We start from the raw sequence: 22,307 nt of genomic DNA on the forward strand, positions 1-22,307 counted from the left end.
TAGTTTATACCACTTCTCAACTATATTTTGTTTTTATTTTTCAAATTGTTAATATAATTTTACAAATTAAGTGACTTAGCACAAATACAATCCTTGTAGAGACGATAACTCGATACTTACTTATTACTTGATCACGACTGTGTACACTTGCACAAACCCGAGCGTTACACTAGTTGTCCCACTTGGTTCCCTAAAATTTTCAACATTGCTTCTTGGTTTTGGATCAGTGCATCATTTTTTATTATGTATGCGTCGAAACCATTTTTATTTGTAGAAAAAAAACAAAAATTAGTTGTCGATGAAAATTGGAAAAATTGGGAGTCTCCACCAATCTTTTATTACGGTGTGATTGGATCACCTGAAAAACGGCTTTGGTCTACGAGTTTTAGAAAAACGAATTCGGGAGTCAGTTACGTACGAGGAAGGATTAGCACCCTCTAACGCCCAAAAATTGGTACCAAATTGATTAATTAATGTCTTCAAGTCGAGAGTTTAAAAAAATGCAATCCTTAATTAAATTATTTATTAAGACCTTCTCATTTTGAAAAAAGAAAAATATCACACCCAATGCGTTAGGGCACAACATTTTATTCTCTTCACGATGAGTTAGTCAAAAAATCGTGTAATAAAATTTAAGAAAATATCTAGTTGTTTAAAATTTATGAAGAAATCGCAGCCCAATACGTTAGGGCACGATTTCTTAAAATCCCAAATATTCAATATTTTCTTTATTTTTTAAAAAAAATCTTTATCTCGAGAAATCAACGTGTCACATCCAATACGTTAGGACACAACATATTAAATTCCCGATGATAATTTTTATTTTGTTTGATTAAAGAGCAATCCTCGATTGTTAGATTTTACAAAAAAAAAATCGGAACCCAATACGTTAGGGCTCAATTTCCTTGAAAAATCCTAAATACGAGTATTATCCCTATTTTGAAAAGTTCTATTTTAAAATCGAGTAAAAAGATGATGTGATGTTATGTTGTATGTATAAATGTCACGATAACAAATACAATAATAATAAATACGATAATGGCATAGAAATAATATAAACAAATAAATAAACGAAACAAATATATATAAGGAGAAAAAGTTAATGACTTGCAAATTATTAAATAAACGAGCAAGATAAAAAATTAATGAAACCATAAATAAATAGAAAATAAACCAAAAATATAAAGAATAAAGGTACATGACATATACATTAAAACTATGAAGAATACACATGAATTTATATATATAGAATTTAGATTATAAAAATTTATATAAACAAAATACATATTTGTGAAAATAAAGAAGAGTATAGAAATATATATATATATATATATATATATATATTATAAAAGATGCGTTAAAATATAAGTAGATATTTAAGCATTTTTGAAAATAAACAAAAAAACGTATATATACGTGTTTATAAACATAAAAGAATATTTGTTTTTAAAAATATATATAGATTAAAAATAATAAATACATTATCGAAAATAAATATGTGTATATATATAAATAAAAAATATTAGTTTTTTAAAATATAATAATAAATATGTACATAAAAAATATTCATGTAAAAATAATTACGTATGAAAATTATAAAAATAAAAATAAAAATAATTACATTATTAAAATTAATTAATTTTAAGATAAACGTAAAAAAAGATTGAATTGAACTGCAAATAAAAAAAATATGGGGTAAATCCGTAAATAAATAAAGCCCAAAGGATTAAATTAAACGCGCGAATTACATAGAGGGGCTGGAAGGGAAATTTTCCATTCTCCTCTAAAACGGTACCGTTTAAAGGGGACTGAATTGAAATTTAAAATAAATTAAAGGGCCAATTTTGAAAAAAAAAATAAAAAACTAATGGTAGAATATTAAAAAGGCGGAGGGGCTAAGAGCGCAATTTACCCCTCTGCATAAAAACACGCGGACCCTAAGGTGGATCAGGTTGGATTCGAGTCGGGTACTCAAAACGACGCCATTTTGGGCGTCTGAGGGTTTCCCCAAAACGGTACCAGTTTGGTACCCTATAAAAGCCCCTAACTCTAAAAAAAATTCATTTCAAAACCGATTTAAAAAAAACAAAAAAAAACCTTTCCACCTATCTCCGGCGCCGGCACCACCGTCTGTGGTGGCCAAAAAAGGGGAAAAACCCCTATTCAGTTCCTTCGGTCTCTCTAGGCCCAAATCTAGGCTCAAAATCCCCAAAATATCAACAAAATCCTCAAAGCAAACAAGAAACCTTTCGGTTTCAGGCCACCGTTCCTCGAGGGTGGCTCCCTTGACCGTCTCAACGACGTTTCAGACCCGAACGAAGGTGAGTCTTTCACTTTTATTTTTATTTTATATCAGTATATAAAAAAATAAAAAGAAAATAAATAGTAAAACGAAAATGTATATCAACCTTTGGTTTCGATTGACTCTCTATTTGCTGTGAAAATACTTGTTTTTTTGATTGATTTTTCGAATCTGGATTCGGGATCCTTATTACAGTGTATTGAGTTTGCTTTTATAGCAAACAATGAAACAAGAAAAGTAAACAAAATATTCTGGTATCTTGCTTGATTCGTGATTTCAAAGATTTTTCTTGCCGTATTCTGTTTTGTTTCCTTCCTTGTTGCGCAGGTATGAAGATCGTGCGGAGATTCGGGGGCATGGTTGTGGCGGCCAAAGTTTACCCTAGAACTCTAGGGTTTCTGAAATTGTTCTTAGGCCTGGGGGTTAATTTTGGGTCATTCGTTATTGTATTTTGTTTTGGGTTTTGGGCCCAAAAAAATTGTTGTATTTGGACTGTTTAGCTTCACGTAGGCCGGGCAAATTTGGCCCATTACAGCTGCCCCTCTTTGCTCGTTATCGTGTAACGGGAACGGAGCAAAGACTTTAGAAATGGCCAATTTTGCCCGGTTGTGTTGGACCTTGGTACTCTTCTTCTTCAGGTAGCCCTATTCCTTCCTACTGCATCTTCAGAGGTATAGGAACTAGTGCTTCAATCTACTCCTCTGCAACTTCAGGGAGATAAGACTAGACGTGATCTGCTCTCTGCAACTTCAGAGAGATAAGATCCAAGATTTGTGGTTCTAATCCGCTCCATTGAAACTTCAAGGAGATAGAATTATTGGCTTTAATCTGCTCCACTAAAACTTCAGGGAGATAAGATTTGCCATCTTCAGTCTACCTCAACTTCAGGAGGATAAGACTTGCTTACTTAGTCTGCTTCACTGTAACTTCAGGGAGATAAGACTAGATGCGATCTGCTCTCTGCAAATTCAAAGAGATAAGATCCAAAGTTTTAATCCGCTCCACTGCAACTTCAGGGAGATAAGGTTTGTAATCTTCAGTCTACCTCACTGCAACTTCAGAAGGATAAGACTTGCTTACTTAGTATGCTCCACTGTAGCTTCAGGGAGATAAGACTAGATGGGATCTACTCTATGCAACTTCAGAGATATAAGATCCAAGGTTTTAATCCGCTCCACTGCAACTTCAGGGAGATAGGATTATCGACTTTAACCTGCTCCACTGCAACTTCAGGGAGATAAGTTTTGCAATCTTCAGTCTGCCTCATTGCAACTTCAGGAGGATAAAACTTGCTTACTTAGTCTGCTCCACTGCAACTTTAGGGAGATAAGACTAGATGGGATCTGCTCTCTGCAACTTCAGAGAGATAAGATCCAAGGTTTTAATCCGCTGCACTGCAACTTCAAGGAGATAGGATTATCGGCTTTAACCTGCTCCACTGCAACTTTAGGGAGATAAGGTTTGCAATCTTCAGTCTGCCTCACTGCAACTTCATGAGGATAAAACTTGCTTACTTAGTTTGCTCCCCTGCAACTTCAGGGAGATAAGACTAGATGAAATCTGCTATCTGTAACTTCAGAGAGATAAGATCCAATGTTTTAATCCGCTACACTGCAACTTCAGGGAGATAGGATTATTGGCCATGGATCTGTTCTTGAGGGAACATGACCTGTAAAAAATTCATTTTATGAACTTAATTATGCCTAGTGATTAGGATGTTATGATCAAAATAAATTCAATGCTCCTAACTAGACATGTATGAATGAAATTTGAATGAATGTAGAATGTCATTTTTTGAGAATTATCACTCAAGTTATCATTTCTTAAAGTTTATTAAGGTTTTATCACTGACGCCTTTTGCTTGGCTGACATCTCTAAAGAAACACTGAATCAAATTGCCCCCATTGTGAACTTCAAAGCTCAACCCACTAGGACGCAGAATTTGTACCATCTTCCTTCCACCGTGACCCAAGGGTAGGAAGATTTGACTCTTCTCAATCCTCTCCTATCGTAATTCAAGGATGCAGATCATGAAACTCTTTTACACCACTTCCAGGGTGTCCTACCAAATGCTCATGCCCAAATGAGGGGTTTTCTTTCCATAGGGGACTTCTTCCTACTCCATCAAGACTTCTTGCCGTCTCATTCGATATTAGACAACCAAATCCAAAAGAGCAGTCTTAATTTAGGCTTTTTCCTTCTTAGGCTCTTTAACTTTTGAACTTGGTGCGTTCTATATAATAGTCCTGTTACAGGTTACTAAATTATTTAGAAATTCCCAGAGTAATATGCAAAACTTCTTTTGTGAAAGTTTATTAGTCCATCAATCATTATTCTAATGCGACATGCTTTCACAAAGATAAAAAAAAACTAAGCAAGAGGTCAACTCTAATAGAAAAGGAATTTATTGATAGCAAGTGTCTTGAAAAGAAAAAATATTCAAGAACGGCAAAGAATAAAGTATTTAAAAGAACAAACAAACTCGGTACAAGTAATATGAAGACTAGGTGCCTTGGATAACGCTGCTTGAACTTCTCCGTGCAAACTAAGAACCATTTTGAATTTAACGTGTGTTCAGGGGATTTACAGTACTTTGTCGATGCCCCAAGACGTCGTATATCCTTTTCTTGTTGACTTAAGTATAGCAGGATCACCATATGCCCCAATCTGACAGTATTTGAGCCACCCTTTTTGGGTTTTCAACTCAAACCCCTTTTGGTCTCAAGGCGCCCTTTTCGGGTTTTCACCTTGGCCTCTCCATTTTTTTTGTGAAATTAGAGTGCCCTTCGCGGGTTTTCACTTTGATTCCTCCTTTCCTTCAAGTGAAATATCTCTTGACCGAATTTGAATTTACAGGATTCGGAAGATTTTTTCCATCCATTTCACTCAAAATCAAAGCGCCTCTAGAAAAAGCCTTTTTCACAACATAAGGTCCTTCCCAGTTTGGCATCCATTTCCCTCTGAAATCTTTATGTAAAGGGAGGATCTTTTTCAAAACCAAATCCCCCTCATGAAATTCCATGGGACGAACCTTCTTATTATAAGCTCGCATCATTCGCTTCTAATACATTTGACCATGACGAATAGCTTTTAGTATTTTCTCTTCAATTAGGTTCAACTGATCATACTGAGATTGGATCCATTCGGCCTCATCCAACTTTAGCTCAGCCAATACCTAGAGAGAAGGAATTTCAACCTCAATAGGTAAAACTGCCTCCATTCCATAAACCAAAGAAAAAGGTGTTGCCCCAGTAAAAGTCCTGACAGATGTTCGGTAAGCCAGAAGAGCAAATGGTAACTTCTCATGCCAATCCTTGTAAGTTTCAGCCATATTCGCCACAATATTCTTAATATTTTTGTTGGCCGCCTCTACTGCACAATTCATTTTTGGACGATACAGTGACGAATTATGGTGTCTGATATTGAACTATTTATAGATTTCTGCTATTGTGCTATTGTTCAAATTCAGTGCATTGTCAGATATGATCCTTTCAACATTCCATATCGACACATGATCTCTTTCTTCAAAAACTTACTGACTGTTGACTTCGTGACATTAGTATATGAGGCTGCTTCTACCCACTTAGTGAAGTAGTCAATAACGACAAAAATGAAACGATGTCCATTAGAAGCTTTCGGCGATATTGACCCAATGACATCCATCCCTCACATGGAGTAAGGCCATGGAGAGGTCATAACATAAAGAGGTGAGGGAGGCGCATGCATTTTATCCCCATAAATTTGGCATTTATGACACTTCTTGGCATAATTGATGCAATCTCCTTCCATAGTGGACCAGTAATATCCGAACCTCATGATCTGTCTAGCCGTGGCGAATCCATTGGCGTGTGTTCCACAAATACCCTCATGGACTTCTTCTAAAATTTCCTTAGCCTCTATAGCATCCATGAATCTCAACAGTACTCGATCCTTTCCCTTTTTGTATAGAATCTCTCCATCTAGGACATAGTTAATAGCTAATCTCCTCAATGTCCCCTTATCATTCTCCGTTGCTTGATCAGGATATTCGCGATTCTTCACATATAGCAATATATCTTGGTACCAGGGACGATTATCATTCTCCACTTCTTCAATGTTGTAACGTGGGCCGGGATCTCATAAATACTAATTTGAATGGGCTTCATGTCCTCTAATTGATTCACTTTAATCATGGAAGCTAAAGTAGCAAGAGCATCAGCCATCTGATTTTCTTCCCGTGGGAGATAACAAAAGGTAATGTTGTCAAACTCTTCAATCAATTCCAGAACCAATCTCTGATAACGGATCAACTTGGGATCTCTCGTTTCCCATTCCCCTTTTAATTGGTATATTACCAATGCCGAGTCTCCATACACTTCTTGTATCTTAATTTTCCCTTCTATGGCTGCTCGAATCCCCATGATGCAAGTTTCATACTCAGCCATATTATTAGTGCAATCGAAGTCCAATTTACTGGTGAAAGGATAATAATCTCCGTTTGGAGATACCAAGATTGCCCCAATCCCATTGCCTAATGCATTCGAGGCTCCATCAAAGTTTAACCTCCAAGAATGATTTTCTTGGGGATCCTCTTCAACATTTGCCACACACATCAAGTCTTCATTCGGGAAATCAAAGTCCAGAGGTTCATAATCTTCTAAAGCTCTGTTAGCCAAGAAATCTACTATCGCACTCCCTTTGATGGCCTTCTGACTTACATATACTATATCAAACTCGGAGAGCAAGATTTGTCATCTAGCCATTCTCCCAGTCAACGCCGTTGACTCCATCATATACTTTAAAGGGTCTAATTTTGAAATTAGTCAAGTCGTATGATAGAGTAAGTATTGCCTCAACCTCCTTGTCGTCCAAATCAAAGCACAACATAATTTTTCTATAGGCGAATATCTCATTTCACAATCAGTGAATTTCTTATTGAGATAGTATATCACCTTTTCCTTCTTTCCAGTCGCATCATGTTGACCCAGCACGCATCCCATGGAGTTGTCGAACACTGTTAATACAAAATCAAGGGTCTATCTGGGCTAGGTGGTGACAGCACTGGAGTATTGGATAAGTATTGCTTTATCTTCTCAAAAGCTCCCTGGCATTCTTCATTCCAAACCCCTAGATTATGTTTCTGCAAAAGACAAAATATGCGGTCACATTTCTCGGTCAATTGTGAAATGAACCGAGTAATATAATTCAGTCTTCCTAAGAAACTTCGAACTTCTTTCTGAGTACGTGGTGGTAGTAGATCTCACATTGCCTTGACTTTTTCTAGGTCAATCTCGATTCCTCTTTCACTGACTATAAAGCCCAATAACTTTCCTGACCTGGTTCCAAAAGTGCATTTTTCGGATTGAGCTTGAGCTGAAACTTCCTTAGTCTTAAGAACAGTTTTCTTAAGACCTGTACATGCTTCTCCCCTGTTCTGGATTTGGCGAGCATATCATCAACATACACCTCAATTTCTTTGTGCATCATGTCATGAAACAAGGCTACCATGGCTCTCTGATATGTTGCTCCCGCATTATTTAATCCAAATGGCATCACTTTATAGCAAAATGTTCCCCACAAAGTAATGAATGTAGTCTTTCCCATATCTTTCGGATGCATCTTTATCTGATTATATCCTGAGAACCCATCCATGAACGAAAACAACGAATATCCCATCATATTATGCACCAGAGTATCAATATGTGGCAATGGGAAATTGTCCTTTGGGCTTGCTTTGTTCAAATCTCTGTAATCCACGCACATTCGTACTTTTCCATCTTTTTTAGGGACTGGAACGATGTTGGCTACCCATTCAGAATATTTGACCTCCTGTAAAAACCCAGCATCAAACTGCTTCTTGACCTCTTCTTTTATTTTAAGCACAATATCAGGCCTCATTCTTCTGAGCTTCTGTTGAACTGGCTTGCAATCTTCCCTTATAGGTAAGCGATGCACTACAATGTCAGTACTCAATCCGGGCATATCCTGGTATGACCACGCCAAGACATCTTTGAATTCTTGGAGTAATTCAATGAGGTCTCGTCTTGTCTTTGCGGAAATCTCAGTTCCAATTCTTACCTCTTTTCCTTTTTCCAAGCTCACAATTTCTACTGATTCTTTGTGAGGTAGGATTTGTTTTTCTTCTTTTTCTACCATCCTCAAAAAATCTAGAGATAAACCACAATCTTCATCACCTTCAAAGTCGTGTTATCACTCTAAACACATGTTTCGTTCAAAAGGACACTCTGAGTTCGTAGCGGCGTCATTCACGTCGTTGATATACAGGGACCTAATATGGTTACAAAAGAATGTATGAATTTATGTACAATTACTTGTGCAATGTGATTATAAATGAAAGAATATATTTACTTGTATGGAAAGAATGAAAGAATATTTGCTCGAAACAATTGCAAATATGTTTTTTATTAAAATAATGATATTCAAACATAAGCCTATTTCACAAAAGAGTTCTTGTTATTTCTAGGCTAAAACAACAAGTTTGTTCTGAATATTACTCTGAGACAGTTCTAAAGACTTTAGGTATTTCTTTCGCAGTCCAATTGTCTAGAACACTCCCAGGCTCGTAAGGACGAATTTCTAACCAGCTCCTCTCTTCATTCACATGCTCATGAATGGCATTCATGTGCATATTTCCTAACGTCTCTTCAATGCTTTCCTCAACTGGTATCTTTCTCTCAGCATGAATAACTCCTCCAGATACAAAGGTTTTGGATACGTGTGGATTTATCATTGGCTCCCATTTGGTTTCCTCCCCACTTAGACACGCCCTTCTTCTTTCTTGTCTTTTTTCTAACTCCTTCTTTCTCTGTCCTCTGTCTGGCTTGTATCCTAAGCCAAAGTGACCTTGCTTTTCTTTCAGCACTGGAACCTCAATCCTCCCTTGAAGATATCTCCCCAGCCCTTTTCCAGGTAAACCTCATTTTCCTACCAATAATTGCAAACCCATCGCTGTAGTTTTAGATAATTTAGGCACCAAAATTTTGCTTCCTTCAGGAACAAATGCTGCATTTACAAAATCCAAAGATCGAAATGAGCATTCTACTAACTCATCATTAGTCTCCACGGATGGCATCTCATTGGATACAACTGCTATTATATCCTCTTCGGCGTTTATTGTCACTAGCCGACCTTCTGAAACTAACTTCAGCTTCTGATGTAATGATGATGGTACTGCCCCCGCCGAATGTATCCATGGTCTTCCTAATAAACAATTGTAAGAAGGTTTGATATCCATCACAATAAAATCTACCTCATAAACTGTTGGGCCAATCAGTAGGGGCATCTCAATTCTTCCCATGACCTTTCTTTCTGTACCGTCAAATGCCCTCACTATATTTTGGCATGTTTTCATGTGCGAACTGTCTATGGGAAGCCTGTAAGTGTGAATAATGGCAACACGTTCAAAGCTGATCCATTGTCAATCAACACTCCTGGCAAAATATGCCCCTTGCATCGTGCAGTGATATACAAAGCCTGAGTAGATCCCACGCCCCTAGGAGGTATTTCATCATCATTGAAGAATATGAAATTATCAGCACTGATATTATTGACCAACCGATCTAACTTCCCGACAGAAATATCATTGGCCACATAGGTCTCATTTAGCATATTCATCAATACATTTCGATGTACTTCTGAGTTCAAGAGTAGGGCTAGTACATATATACGAGCCGGTTGTTTATGCAACTGCTCGACGACATTATACTCACTATGCTTTAAAAATTTGAGGAATTCCACAGCTTCTTCCTCCTTCAATGGCTTATTGATAGATAGCACAAGCTCGACTATTTTCCCTTTTTGTTCCACTATTACTGCCTTTTTCACAGGTTCTGGATTGACACTCACATCCTGGCCCTTTGTATTTTCCTTTCCAGGGACAGTTGTATTGCACTCGTAGTTCCACAGAACCTTCCTACTATCTTAGTAAGAAAATGTTGCAGGTTTCTTTATTATGATCCTTGGCATTATTGGTGTTCTCGCTTCATCATTCTTTGGTCGCGAGATGATGACCATAGGCTGCGCTACTCTTGGAATCTTCGCAGATTCGGATGTGCAGATACTCCCCTCCTCTTTAATTTCTTCATAAAATTCCATTTCATTGTTATCCATCAGGCCTTGCACCAAGGCTCTGAATTCACTGCATTCTTGAATTTCATGTCCTTCCTCATGATGGAACTCATAGTAATTTTCCACCCTTTCAAAGCTTCTCTTTGAATCCAAAACAAACAACCCTCTTTCTCCATCTTCTTCCAGATCCATCTCAAAGAAATCTTCACTTCTGTAATATTTTCCTTGATTTGTCTACCCATATTCCCTCCTATCATATTCACTCCATTTTCATTATGATTATGTAATGGATTCTCTGTACTGGGTGAATCATCCAATTTAACTACGCCCATGCTTATAAGTCTTTCTACAGCTTCTTGAACGCCGTACAATGTTTTATAGAATGCCCCACAATTCCCGCGTGATAATCGCACTGTATGTTTGCATCGTACCACTTGGGGTATGGAGGCTACAGAGGTTTCAAGTGGTAAGGGGAAACCACATGTGCATTGAATAGATTCTGATATAGCTCCCTATACGACATTGGAATTGGCGTAAATTGAAGCTTCTCCGTATTTTGTCTTGTGTTAGATCTCTGCTTTGATGATCCTTGCTGGTTAACAGCCATTTTTCCCAGTTGGTTCACCGTAATCGTCTTTGAATATGAACTTGTTTTGTTGACTCGTTCTCTTTCTTCTTCGAGGCTGTCCTTCTGCTACTTTCTCCAGCATCTATTTTCCCACTTCTGATAGTATTTTCTATCATTTCACCATTCATAACTATGTCAGAAAAGCTTTTAGAAGAACTTCCTAACATATGTGTAATAAATGGGGCCTTCAATGTGTTAACAAAAAGCACCGTCATTTCTTTTTCAAGAAGAGATGGCTGAACTTGGACGGCAACCTCCCTCCATCTCTGTGGGTATTGCCTAAAACTTTCGCCGGGTTTCTTTTCCATGTTCTGCAGAGTGATTCTATCAGGTATCATGTCAGTCACATGGCTGTACTGTTTTATAAACGCCTGTGCTAATCTCTCCATGAATTAATCTTGGTACGGCTCATTTGACTGTACCACTTGGATGCTGCCCCTGTGAGGCTGTCTTGGAAATAATGTATTAGCAGTTGGTCGTTATTAACATACTCAGTCATCCGTCTACAAAACATAGTAATATGAGCTTCGGGGCTACTAGTTCCGTTGTACTTCTCAAATTCTGGCATTTTCAACTTATATGGGAGTACTAAATCCGGAATCAGGCTCAATTCTTTAGCATCCATCCCATAGTAGCTCTCCGCACATTCCATCGCTCTAAATTTCTCTTCCAGCCATTTGTACTTTTCCTCTAACTGTTTTGGCAATTCATCATTCATTTTCTCCTTCCCAGCTATCTCATCGAAGTCAGGGATAGCAGGATTAACAAGATTAGCTTCGGGGTTAGAGCCTGATCCAGCCTGAAGATTCATTAGTGTCGCAGCGTCGTCCTGAAATTGCTAAGGCTTAATGGTAACAGAGGACCTGCGCGGGTATATCTCAACTTGCTGGGGGGTAAAGTCTAGAGGATAGACAGGTCCCTAATTGTCTCCTTCTTCAACATTAAGCACTGAGCCTTTTCCTTTATCAGACCCCTTGTTCAACCATTGAGTTAACTGGGCCATCATACTCCCTTGAGATTCCATCATTTTGTCTATCATTTTTTGTTGAATCTTCTCAAACTGCTTATTCATTTGCTGTTGAAGCTGCTTCTGCATTTCCTTTTGGAACTGTTCTAGCATTTGGTCCATGTCTTTAGTTTTCGATCGAGTACCGTAGCGATGTCTGGTAGGTTGGTTGGTTTCCAGATTATCTGAGGAATTAATTAAAATCTTTTAGTATTTATTATTTATTTTTTAATGCATGCAATGCATGAAATGAATGCAAAAAGGCGTCAATTTTGATTCAATTCCATTTAAGAAAACTTTACTAGAAAGCAAATTTCTTTACATAAAGTGAATTACAAATAAAGCTTTGCCCTATTACTCAGCATTTTAATCTTCCTAAGTAACACAGCTAACTCTTGCCCCCAATCTGATTCTAATTCATACTTCACACTCAGCATGTCTGCTTGTACTGCCAAAGTTTGTACGTGATCAGCTACTTCTCGGATCTAGACCACAGCTTCCTCCATAATATAATCTCTACTCCTAACTTGGTTCTGAAAGTAGTGTAGCTGTTCATTATTACGACTTTCATTTGCTTCCAAGTGCTTGATTCGAATTTCACAATTTTGCAACGCCGTTTCTAACTCTTCGATTCTTTGCTTCATTTCCTCAATCTTGCTCAAGCTTACTTTCAACTCTATTGCAGAATTTTGATTTCGATACTGATGAAGAGATTTTTCCAACTCAGTCACCCTATCCTTTAACTTGCCCTTTTCCTTTTGGCTTCAGACAAACTCTTTTCTAAAGCCTCGTTTCGCCTCTGCATCTCTTGGAATTTCTGTTCCCATCTATCGATTTAGTCTTTTTCTTCTCCAATTTCTACTTACCACTGTCCTGAAGTTTTTCCTAGCCCAGCAGTTCTCATCGACAGACGCAAGTTTTTATAATCCATCTTCAGACTACCCAGCTCCTCCTCAGCCTTGTTTTTCTCTTTCCTTAATTTCTCAGTTTCGAGCTTTTGAACATCTTAGTCTAACCTCAAGTTCATGTTTTCTTCCTTCATCTGCTCTATCTTCTTTTCTAAATCCGCATTTCTTTTTTCAAAATCCTGTCTTATAATTTCCAACTCAGAAGGGACGACTCGCAAAGATTCCTCTATTGACTGGTTGTTTTCCTGATTTAACTTAGGTGTATTGTCGTTAATCCTCCTAACCCACCATTCATGATACTCAAGGGTTGTCATCGGACCCATAGCTAACCTCTTCATTCGGCGAGTTTGTTTCCACGCACTAGACATCTCTTGAATCTTCCTTCTATAACCATCATCCTTGTACGAAAATTCACAATCAGCTATCCCTTGGGTCGCAGGTATAAATTGCCTTGACCTATATTGCCTTAGCACCAATAATGGGGCATATCCCACAGCTCCCCAAATACCAAGCAACGGAACCCAATCAAAATTACCACACCTATACAGGATCTCATCTGGAAGCAACCAAGGAGCTCTCCACTCAACGTCCTCTTCCTAAAGATTTTGAAGAACTGCCATCCACTTCTCCTCCGGAATATCATCTCTCATCGGCGTAGCTACTATCTCTTTTAGTGGTGAATAATTTTCAGAGAAAACCCGATACGAAACCTTATCCACCTTCCAAAAGTGACTGTGAAACCATGCGAGTAGAAGTTGTGCACATCCAATAAATCTACCTTCACCCGTCTTTCGGCATGCACTCAATGACCTAAAAGTTTCTGCCAAAATTGCTGGAATTGGTGTAACCTTCTTATCAAGCCGGTCGAATAAATCAGTAACTGCTTCATCCACATGCCCCAATGCTTTAGGGAAGACAACCAAGTTGTTTATACTTAAAGAAAAGACATCTAACCTCTTTCTCACGTCCGAGTGTGTTAGAATTGCATATTTCAAACTTCTCCAAGGAACGCACTTACTATCCCCTTTTTGCTTAATCCGTGCAGCAACCCACTACTCACTCATCCCTGTTATACTCATCAGCTTCTTTGAAAAGGTTGGCATATTTACTGCTGTCGAGTAGACCCTGTCTACTTGAAACTTCGAACATCGGAGTAAAGCCACATATTCCTCTATCATAGGCACCAAATCGATCCTCCCAAATGTAAAGCAACTATAAGCAGGGTTCCAAAACTGGGCGAGGGCTCGAAACAAATGCTTGTCTACCTTCACGTCAAGCAAATAAGGCAAATCCCCATAATTATTATAAAATAGTTGTCTAACCTCGTTATTCCACTGATCCCACATTTCCTTCAATGCTTGCAAATTGTTTTGACTTACCCTGATGCGCGTAAAGTCCCATAATTCTGATACATACCCATCAGCCAAACTATCACCCTTTTCTTACTGCGTTGTTTCAGACCAAGTTCGGACAGCTGCATTGTCCTCCACTTTATGAAGAAACCCTTTTTCCATGACAAGCTTTCTATCTAGCAACTGAATATGGACTGACGCCTTTTATGATGAAATGAAATGCCATGTCATGCAATCAAAATAAAACACAAAATTCATTATCAAATATAATCATATAATCAAAGAAGAATAAAATGCCTATTAGGACATCTACTAGGGTTTAGTGTGGTTCTACCTAAGGCAAGCTCCTAAGGCTCATTATATGCAGTTTGGCTCTAAAGTAAAGGTACCCGAACCAGCAGATTCATCGATCTTCACTCATTATAGGCTCATATAGATCAAGTTCAGTTCGGGGGAATACATTTTCCCTATGACTATACGGAGATGAAAATCTCACGAAGGCATAGGTACCAATGTATTCCGAAAACGATCCACTATCCTATACAAAGGTGAAAACCTCAAGAAGGAATAGTTTCTCACTCCCACTTAGAAGGGTAAAATCACCAACACATGTAATGTGCAATGCAAACAACATTTAAATCAATAAAGTAAGAAAATAATGAATGCAAAACGATATCATAAAATTTTTTTAAAAAAAAATTTCTCGACTATAAGATAAGAATTAATCAACTTTGTCGCTCGACTCTCTTTTTTTTAAAAAAAAAGTGTCCCCAGTAGAGTCGCCAAGCTGTCGAAACCATTTTTATTTTTGGAAAAAAACAAAAATTAGTTGTCGATGAAAATTGGAAAAATTGGGAGTCGCCACCAATATTTTATTACGGTGTGATTGGATCACTTGAAAAACGGCTTTGGTCTACGAGTTTTAGAAAAACGGATTTGGGAGTCAGTTACGTACGAGGAAGGATTAACACCCTCGTAACGCCCAAAAATCGGTACCAAATTGATTAATTAATGTCTTGAAGTCGAGAGTTTAAAAAAATGCAATCCTTGATTAAATTATTTATTAAGACCTTCTCATTTTGAAAAAAAGAAAAATATCACACCCAATGTGTTAGGGCACAACATTTTATTCTCTTCACGATGAGTTAGTCAAAAACACGTGTAATAAAATTTAAGAAAATATCTAGTTTTTTAAAATTTATGAAGAAATCGCAGCCCAATATGTTAGGGCACGATTTCTTAAAATCCCAAACATTCACTATTTTCTTTATTTTTTTAAAAAAATATTTATCTCGAGAAATCAACGTGTCACATCCAATATGTTAGGACACAACATATTGAATTCCCGATGATAATTTTTATTTTTTTTGATTAAAGAGCAATCCTCGATTGTTAGATTTTACAAAAAAAATCGGAACCCAATACGTTAGGGCTCAATTTCCTTGAAAAATCCTAAATACGAATATTATCCCTATTTTGAAAAGTCTATCTTAAAATCGAGTAAAAAGATGATGTGATGTTATGTTGTATGTATAAATGTCACGATAACAAATACAACAATAATAAATACAATAATGGCATAGAAATAATATAAACAAATAAATAAATGAAACAAATATACATAAGGGAGAAAAAGTTAATGACTTGCAAGTTATTAAATAAATGAGCAAGATAAAAATTAATGAAACCATAAATAAATAGAAAATAAACCAAAAATATAAAGAATAAAGGTACATGACATATACATTAAAACTATGAAGAATACACATGAATTTATATATATAGAATTTAGATTATAAAATTTATATAAACAAAATACATATTTGTGAAAATGAAGAAGAGTATAGAAATATATATATATATATATATATATATATAAATTATAAAAGATGTGTTAAAATATAAGTAGATATTTAAGCATTTTTGAAAATAAAGAAAAAAAATATATATACGTGTTTATAAACACAAAAGAATATTTGTTTTAAAATATATATATATAGATTAAAAATAATAAATACATTATCGAAAATAAATATGTGTATATATATAAATAAAAAATATTAGTTTTTTAAATATAATAATAAATATGTACATAAAAATATTCATGTAAAAATAATTACATATGAAAATTATAAAAATAAAATAAAAATAATTACATTATTAAAATTAATTAATTTTAAGATAAATGTAAAAAAGGATTGAATTGAACTGCAAATAAAAAAATCTGGGGTAAATCAGTAAATAAATAAAGCTCAAAGGACTAAATTAAATGCGCGAATTACATAGAGGGGCTGGAGGGGAAATTTTCCCTTCTCCTCTAAAACAGCGTCATTCAAAGGGGACTAAATTGAAATTTAAAATAAATTAAAGGGCCAATTTTGAACAAAAATAAAAAAAATAACGGTAGAATATTAAAAAGGCGGAGGGGCTAAAAGCACAATTTACCCCTCCGCATAAAAACACGCGGACCCTAAGGCGGATCGGGTCAGATTCGAGTCGGGTACTGAAAACGACGCCGTTTTGGGCGTCTGAGGGTTTCCCCAAAACGGTACCGTTTTGGTACCCTATAAAAGCCCCTAACTCTAAAAAAAATTCATTTCAAAACCGATTTAAAAAAAACAAAAAAAAACCTTTAAAAGAAACTCTCCCTTCCCCAGTCCGTCCGGCCTCCAGTCCGGTCATCGGCCGGTCACCGGCCACCGCGCCAGCACCACCGTCTGTGGTGACCAGAAAAGGGGGAAAACCCTATTCATTTCCTTCGGTTTGTCTAGGCCCAAATCTGGGCTCAAAATCCCCAAAATATCAACAAAATCCTCAAAGCAAACAAGAAATCTTTCGGTTTCAGGCCACCGTTCCTCGGGGGTGGCTCCCTCTACCGTCTCAACGACGTTTCAGACTCGAACGAAGGTGAATCTTTCACTTTTATTTTTATTTTATATCAGTATATAAAAAAATAAAAATAAAATAAATAGTAAAACGAAAATGTATATCAACCTTTGGTTTCGATTGACTCTCTATTTGTTGTGAAAATACTTGTTTTTTTTATTGATTTTTCGAATCTGGATTCGGGATCCTTATTACAGTGTATTGAGTTTGCTTTTATAGCAAACAATGAAACAAGAAAAGTAAACAAAATCTTCTGGTATCTTGCTTGATTCATGATTTCAAAGATTTTTCTTGTCGTATTCTGTTTTGTTTCCTTTCTTGATGTGCAGGTATGAAGATCGTGCGGAGATTCGGGGGCATGGTTGCGGCGACCAAAGTTTACCCTAGAACTCTAGGGTTTCTGAAATTGTTCTTGGGCCTGGGGATTAATTTTGGGTCATTCGTTATTGTATTTTGTTTTGGGTTTTGGGCCCTAAAAATTGTTGTATTTGGACTGTTTAGCTTCACGTAGGCCGGGCAAATTTGGCCCATTACAGTATGCATTTAGCATATCCTCAAGATTACTTGAAGATTTAGTGGTGGGGGTTGTTGCACTTGTTGAGAATATTCTGGCGAATAATTTAGTCAAGATGGCATAGAAGGTTTACTATGGCCCACCCATTGATTACTCCATGGAAAACTTGAATGATACTGCCATGAAGAGTTTTAAGAATTCTATTGCGGACCATTCCAATTCTGATTTCCCATGTAATATTTTGACTTTTGATTTGATGGGTAATTTTTAAAGAAATGGCCAAATCCACAATATTCATAATAAATATTCTCAAACTGGTTCAGCTATTAACCTATCAGATTACCATTGAAACCATTAACAGTTATATTCTTAACCATAGAAGACATAGAGTTTCCTCGGCTGCCAAAGAAGTAAATGCAAAAATTTCATGTAATCTTGCGACTTGTCTTCTTAAAGCTGATTGGCTGGTTGGCCACTGATAGTCATTGCTAGCAATTCTTTAAATAATTACGTAAGCCTCATTGTAAGACTTAGAAAGAAGTGCTCCATTTGTTGAAGCATCCACCATCATTCTAGTATGAGCATTAAGGCCAATATAAAAAGTCTCCATTTGAACACAATAAGGAATACCATGATAAGGGTACTTTCATAATAACTCCTTGAACCGCTCCCATGCCTCATATAAAGATTCTCCATCAAATTTTTTGAAATGAAGTGATTTCATTTCGAAGTTTGACATTCAAAGAGGAAGGAAAGTATTTCATTAAGAAAATTTTAGCCAACTCTTGCCATGTAGTTATGGAGTCGGACAATAGGGAGTTTAACCATGCTCGTGCTCTATCTCTAAAAGAGTATGGAAATAATTTTAGTCTCAAGGCGTCCTCAAATACTCCGATCATTTCGAATGAGTCACTCACTTATATGAATAGTCGAAGATGAAGATACGGATCCTTAGTAGGCATCCCACTAAATTGAACCATATTTTGCAACATTTAGAACATGACTGGCTTTAGTTCAAATTGTGGTGCCTCAATTTCGGGTCATAATATACCCGGATTGAGCTCATTAAAGAAATGAATGGCATCTTGTTGAATGGTGCAGTTTCTATCATCAGCAATAATGATCGATTTGTGAGCATTATAAGCAAATGCTCCCCCTTGGACATGTTGTAGAGGATCCATTATCACCTGAATAATAACAAAATCTATTAAATTAAAAATAAAAGAAAATTTAACCAAATTGCAAGATAATTAATTTCACAAATATTTGACTAAAATAACAGTCCCCGGCAATGGCGCCAAAAACTTGGAACGACTAAAATTTGCAAGTGTACACAATTGCAACAATTAATAAAGTGATAAGTAATGTCGAGTTATCGTACCTGCAGGGAGTGTGAAAGAGAATATATATGAAATGAAAATTTAAACAAATTGGTGATGGAAACATATTTATGCAAAGGTGAAATAAAACAAAAAAAATAACTAAATGCTAACTAAGAAAATAAAAAGTAAAATTCCAATACTCGATTTCTAAACAATGAGTTTAATCAATATGACATAAATTTGTTAGATTAATTTATTCTTTAACTTAGAATTATTAAAATCATGTTCATGTTGTTACGAATAATAGCACAACAACTCGATAACTTGCTCACTAATACACATACATATCTACTAAAACTCAATAATCTCTTGACCATATCTCTATGTTAATTCAAATGATTAATCAAATTCTAATGAGCAAGTAAAAGATTAAGTGAGGTAACAATATATCTCTATATTGAAACAATTTCATCACAATAATTTTGCAAGTTATGAAAGACTAATGTACTATTTAATATTGTCGCTAATTTAACCCTCGAGTTACCTTAGAAGATTAAACTGCACCAATTAAATATTGTGTCCATTAATTACAATTTCAATTCGTTTAAATAATTAATTAAATTTTTACCTTATAATTAAAATGCAAGCATAACAAAAGCATGGTTTTATTTAATTGAACAATTTAGTGAGACCTAACAACAATACAAACACATTTTTAATAATCTTAAGTGAACAAAATGCAATTAATCTAACACGAAAGGAATTTAAGTCATTTTAATTAATTGAAGAACAACAACACAAATATTCATGTTCATGATCAAAACAAAATTAAAACAAAGATTAAGATAAGGGAACTAGAAAAACAAATCTCGAAGGTTTTGCGAAGCCAGACTAGTGCGCTCCACTCTTCTCTGCTTGTTTTGTTGACCCAAGGCCTTCACAAGGGGAAATCGGAAAAGGAAAGAAGAAAATTTTAAAGCAACTAAAAGGGAAAAAGAGAGAAAAATGTGAGAGAGAGAGATGTGTGAAATGAGGAATGAAAAATAAGGAAGTGAAGAGGGCTTTTTATAGTGGGAGGTAGCTGCTAAAAATAGCAACCAATCCCCCTTCCCAAGGCCGACCATGCTAGGTGGAAAGAATGGTTGACTCAAATTTCTTATTTTTAGCTTGTGGCTAAAAATAGAAAGCATGAAAATGGGAGGGTTTTGAATGGCATTTAGCAGAAGTTCAAGGGCTAATTTGCAAGTGTAAAAATCAGTTAAGATAACCTAATTGGGTCAGCCATATGGGACGGTTTTGGTTGCTCTTTTGGACTTTTCCATCCTCCCTTTTTATTTGTTTAATTCAGACCCTTTCTCTATTTTGAGCTACCCATTTTTTCCCGATAAAAATCAAATCGGACCAATCAATTCGAGGAAGTCCAAATACGTAAATTTAAGTCCTCCATGGCTATTAATTCAACATCTTTTGCTCCCAAGGTACCTTGTAAATTAATTCTTCCAAGGTGACTGCTGTCGTGTGTGAAATGATATGCAAATTGTGCAAGTATACACGTCAGATCAAGTAATAAAGTGATGAGTGAGTATCGTTCCCACAAGGATCAGATTGAGGAACAAAAGTGGTCAAGTTATTATATAAAATGCGATTAATGCTATGGTAAAGCTATGGTAAGTATGCGGTGGCTATTAAAAGGAATAATGATGTATGTAATATACGGAATTAATGAATACTTGGAAATGCTATGGAAAAACGAGAGTAGAAATGTAATAGCAAAATGCCCATGTGCTAGGCCGTGTAACTCTCAAAATGGCTCCACACGCCCGTGTCCCAGGCCGTGTCCTAGGCTGTGTAACAGCCTAACTTGCATGCATTAAAACCTACAGGGGACACATGGCCGTGTCTCCTAGCCATGTGTCACACACAGCTAAGTCACAATCCCGTGTCTCAAGCCGTGTGGGCATGAAATTGGCTAAAATCAAGTCATTTCCATCACCAAAACAAGCATGTACCTAAAAGCATTTTGAACACATGATCAAGGCATTATAACATGACCAAAAACAACATTATATGACCAATCCAATAGTCTAACATCATTAAACCAATATGCCATACAAGGCACCTCAAATGCAAACATACAAATATACCTAAACATTTACTTATACTTGATCACATTTCATTCATAAACATATAGTTCATTTCCATTTTAAAACATACCATAACTTGACCTATACCATTTCAACATAAACTTACCATTTGAGCCATACCATTCATGCATCATATGTACCAAATTTACACAATTCAACCATAAATAAAATGGTACCAAAACAACCAACTCATACATGCCAAAGTCAACATCTAAGCATTCAACTAAACATCAAATACAAGTCCACTTATACATGCCATTATAACCTTGGACAGAACATCAAAAACTACAGATATAATCATTGGATAGTGTGATAGATCTCCGACGAGCTTCCAAACGAATCAAGCTTCCGGTTATATATAAAACATAGAAAAGAAAACTACGTAAGCACATAATGCTTAGTAAGTTCGTAAAACATAAACATAACTTACCATTTCAATACATAACATTAAGATTAAACATAACATAATCCAACTACAAGCTTGGCACAAGCCTAAGCACCACCAACAACACATGTTAGTTCATTCAAACATAATTCACTTGAATTAACATATGGTAAGCTATTTGTACATGAACATACTTCAGTTGAACACATCATTTTCATGAACATAAACATACTTCTATTGAAGCTTTCCATTTCAATCCTTTTCACAATTTCATGATATAATTCATTTGAAAATTTACTGTTCCTTTCCATTTCATGCCCGTTGAACTATTTAGAATACCATTGGATACTTGGGAAAGCTCACATAAAGTGTTCTAAACATATAACCATAACCTTTCCTTTACATCGTTGCTCACACGAGCTGTGAAATGGGTATGCTTACACGAGTTGTGGGTCGAAATGTAAGCTACACGATGTTGCTCACATGAGCTGTGGAGTATTTCCAACAAATGTAGGACATCGTCCATCAATAGGACATTCAAGACCAGCACCCGAAACATGAAAACCCTAATGACATGTCATTTGTATCCTACGGATTTCTAAGGCTGAAACAGGGCTCGAGAATCATCATAACATTGTTGGATATACATCTTTTTGTTACATGGAAAATAACACATTAACATATAGATCATTATAACATTAAAATGATATTTAATCATACGAACTTACCTTGATAGCAAAGATGTAGAAATGAGATCAACTAATCTGAGGCTTTAACTTTTCCTCTATCTAGA

At 36.1% G+C, this 22,307-nt stretch overlaps 1 non-coding gene across 1 annotated transcript; it reads left to right on the top strand.

Annotated features, from left to right (window-relative positions):
* Positions 1–18,289: 18,289 nt before the first annotated feature.
* LOC128032223 (small nucleolar RNA R71) lies at positions 18,290–18,397 on the top strand. The gene has a single exon (XR_008188351.1). It is a non-coding gene; the product is annotated as a small nucleolar RNA R71 (small nucleolar RNA).
* The last annotated feature ends 3,910 nt before the right edge of the window (positions 18,398–22,307 follow it).

Source organism: Gossypium raimondii, chromosome 8 (assembly GCF_025698545.1).
Source record: "Gossypium raimondii isolate GPD5lz chromosome 8, ASM2569854v1, whole genome shotgun sequence".
NCBI lineage: Eukaryota > Viridiplantae > Streptophyta > Magnoliopsida > Malvales > Malvaceae > Gossypium > Gossypium raimondii.